The sequence below is a fragment of the Lipotes vexillifer genome, unplaced genomic scaffold, assembly GCF_000442215.2.
Source record: "Lipotes vexillifer unplaced genomic scaffold, Lipotes_vexillifer_v1.1 scaffold773, whole genome shotgun sequence".
NCBI lineage: Eukaryota > Metazoa > Chordata > Mammalia > Artiodactyla > Lipotidae > Lipotes > Lipotes vexillifer.
Genome location: NW_006786767.1, coordinates 283323 through 287787, shown reverse-complemented (window position 1 = coordinate 287787; position 4465 = coordinate 283323).

Genomic DNA, 4465 nt, shown 5'->3' with positions numbered 1-4465 from the left:
ATATGTCCATGCCACTCCCTCACTTCGTCCCAGCTTACCCTTCCCCCTCCCCGTGTCCTCAAGTCCATTCTCTACGTCAGTATCTTTATTTCTGTTCTGCCCCTAGGTTCTTCTTTTTTTTTTTTTTGATTCCATATATATGTGTTAGCATACGGTATTTGTTTTTCTCTTTCTGACTTACTTCACTCTGTACGACAGACTCTAGGTCCATCCACCTCACTACAAATAACTCAATTTCGTTTATTTTTTATAGCTCAGTAATATTCCATTGTATACATGTGCCACATCTTCTTTATCCATTCATCTGTCGATGGACACTTAGGTTGCTTCCATGTCCTGGCTATTGTAAATAGAGCTGCAATGAACATTGTGGTACATGACTCTTTTTGAATTATGGTTTTCTCAGGTTATATGCCCAGTAGTGGGATTGCTGGGTCGTATGGTAATTCTATTTGTAGTTTTTTAAGGAACCGCCATACTCTTCTCCATAGTGGCTGTATCAATTTACATTCCCACCAACAGTGCAAGAGGGCTCCCTTTTCTTCACACCCTCTCCAGCATTTACTGTTTGTTGATTTTTTGACGATGGCCATTCTGACTGGTGTGAGGTGATACCTCATTGTAGTTTTGATTTGCATTTCTCTAATGATTAGAGATGTTGAGCATTCTTTCACGTGTTTCTTGGCAATCTGTATATCTTCTTTGGAGAAATGTGTATAAGAGTTTATTTTAATGTAGCAAATAGCAAAAAGTTTATAAACTTCCCAAATATCTTACTGCAAACAAAGCCAGTTTTCAGGATCTGGCCTCAAAGTTAGTTCATTATAATAAAATTATTGAGTATTTGCTTTAAAAAAAGAGTTGGAATCAGAGTTCCTCTTGGTTTTCTGGATTTAGGAATGTTTAGGAAATACCCTGGAGGAAAAGAATGCAAGCATCCTTCCCTGAAAAGAGCAGATAACTATATCTATGAAAATTAAATGATTCAATGCATATAAAGTACCTGACATATCATAGGCCCCTACAATTACAGTTGCTTTTTCCTTGTCCTCCATTTCATTTCTAAAATTACTTTTTATAGGTTATGTGTTTGCAATACACTCTATTTTTCTTGAAAAAAAAATTTTAATTAAAAGTAATATGTCCCTAACGTAAAATAAATCAAGCAAAATAACCTACAGTGAGAAAAAAAGTTTCCTTACACTTACCTCTCTCCCTACCCACAGTACACCACCCCAAAAAAACGTTCACTACTTTAAAATTTTTTCATTTAACCCCTTTGATGGTTAAGGTTATAATTTTAATTATATACCTTTATTTTCTGTTACTTCAAAGAGTATCTATTGGCCCTTGTCCATGAGGAATTTAACACCGTGACATCACCTCCTGCTTTCCAATATTTGTTAATGATATTTAATGTTTTAGTCCTTCTAGTGCTCATCTTCATAAATTTAAAAATACTTACATCTTTATTGCTTTACTAATTTTACATGTTTTTTCACTCCCCTCTGAAAATTGAGGAAATACCAGTTAGACTTCTTTCTTACTCTCCGTTAACTCTAACGCACCTAATTTTTGTAAGGTACTTTTAAACTTTTTACATTGTCAAGGTTTGTAACATTTATATTTGTTCTGTAATACCAGTTAAGTGATCCATGTTATGCCTGTAGGTTTATTCTATAAGGAGTACTAACAACATTACAATTATGTAAATATTCAATTAAATCAAGCAGTTTGATTGGATCCAAAGAAAAAGAAATATAATCTTATGACATTAATTAAATCTTTGCCTCAAAAGAGAATGTTACAAATGTTAAGGTCAAATGGACTTCCTTTTCATTTCTTTCCAGATGTCTTCCATTCTTCAGATCATATTCAGTGGCTGGGGTTTCTTATATCTTACAGTAATACTATGTTTTGTCTTCCTTTTTGGCTGTGTAGTACCTACTTGAGTAATTTTCTTCATAAATGGTGCGTGGGTGGTAAACCTTCTCAGATCAGTGTTCTCAATTTTATATGCATGGTATCACAGTGTGTATGTACATAGGCATGTATATACATGATTTTATCATATATTTTTAAAATATATTATTTTACATGTATAAAATATGTAACATATATCTAAAAATCTAAAGCATAACAATATAATTAACACCAATGAGCCCACAGCACAACCACAAAATTAGAACATAAACAAAAGTATCCTCTACCTATGTATTTCTCCTCATACCATCTGACTGACAAAGAAAGAATGACAGGCAAAGAAGATGCAATTAGTGAAAAATAGGATTAAAAAAATTTTTTTTACATCTATGCTAATCGCATTATGGCAGAGAATGTGATCTTTTTGACAAAGATTCTTTGATATTTGCTTTATTGGCTAGTACATAATCAATTTTGTAATAAATAAATCGAAGGAAAGTAGAAGGAAAGAATCAAGTTAAATGTGGAAATCAACAAGAAAATAGAAAATGATAGAACTATTAAGTAAGTTGAGCAGTTTATTCAGGAAAAACAAGCAATAAAATAGATAATTAACTAATGTAATCAAGGAAAAAAGGGAAAGAAAACACAAATACACAAAATAAAAATATAAAAAGAAAGAACTATGAATGCAGAGGAAATTTAAAGAACCATAAAAACCCCTTTTCTCAATTCTATGAATATAAATCATAGACAAAGCAGATAATTTTCTGAAAAAAATTTTCAATGCACAAAAACTGTTTCCAGTAAAGAAAAAATACTAAATAGAATAATTACCAAACAAGAAATAGAGAAAAATTATTATGGCCTAACTTTCCCCCTAAACATTTGCCCAGTTAGTATTACCAGAGAATTCTACTAAACCTTTAAAAAACAGATTATTCCAATGCTATTGAAATTGTTCCTGAGCTTAAAAAAGAAGTTTCCAAATTCTTTTTGTGAAGTGAGCATAACATTTACCCAAAACCCAATGAAAGTAACACCAAAAAATTTTAAAAATCAATCTTATTGAAGAATATTGAAGCAAAAGTCTTAAATAAAATACTATGAAACAAGATTGCTTTGGCTATTCAGGGTCTTTTGTGTTTCCATACAAACAATCCCAAATAGCCAAAGCAATCTTGGGAAAGAAAAATGGAGCTGGAGGAATCAGACTCCCTGACTTCAGATTATACTACAAAGCTACAGTCATCAAAACAGTATGGCACAGGCACAAAAACAAAAATATAGATCAATGGAACAGGATAGAAAGTTCAGAGATAAACCCATGCACTTACGGTCAACTAATCTATGACAAACAAGGCAAGAATATACAGTGGAGAAAAGACAGTCTCTTCAATAAGTAGTGCTGGGAAAACTGGACAGCTACATGTAAAAGAATGAAATCAGAACACTAACACCATACAAAGAAATAAACTTAAAATGGATTAAAGAACTAAACATAAGGCCGGAAACTATAAAACTCTTAGAGAGAAACACAGGCAGAACACTCTCTGACATAAATTGCAGCAATATCTTTTTTGATCCACCTCCTAGAGCAATGAAAAAAAAACAAAAATAAACAAATATGACCTAATTAAACTTAAAAGCTTTTGCACAGCAAAGGAAATCATAAACAAAATGAAAATACAACCCACAAAATGGGAGAAAATATTTGCAAATGAAGCAACCAACAAGGGATTAATCTCCAAAATATACAAACAAAACAGCTCATGCAGCTCAATATCAAAAAAAACAAACAACCCAATCAAAAAATGGGCAGAAGATCTAAATAGACATTTCTCCAAAGAAGAGATACAGACAGCCAAAAAACACATGAAAAGATGTTCAACCTCACTAATTATTACAGAAATGCAAATCAAAACTACAATGTGGTATCACCTCACACCATCAACAGAATGGCCATCAACAAAAAATCTACAAACAATAAATGCTGGAGAGGGTGGGGAGAAAAGGGAACCCTCCTACACTGTTGGTGGGAATGTAAATTGGTACAACCATTATGGAGAACAGTATGGAGGTTCCTTAAAAAACTAAATATAAATTAAGAAAACACTTCCATTTACCACTGCAACAAAAAGAATAAAATATCTAGGAATAAACCTACCTAAGGAGACAAAAGACCTGTATGTAGAAAATTATAAGACACTGATGAAAGATATTAAAGATGATACAAATAGATGGAGAGATATACCATGTTCTTGGATTGGAAGAATCAACATTGTGAAAATGACTCTACTACCCAAAGCAATCTACAGATTCAATGCAATCCCTATCAAACTACCACTGGCATTTTTCACAGAACTAGAACAAAAAATTTCACAATTTGTATGGAAACACAAAAGACCCTGAATAGCCAAACCAATCTTGAGAACAAAAAATGGAGCTGGAGGAATCAGGCTCCCTGACTTCAGACTATACCACAAAGCTACAGTAATCAAGACAGTATGGTACTGGCACAAAAACAGAAAGACAGATCAAT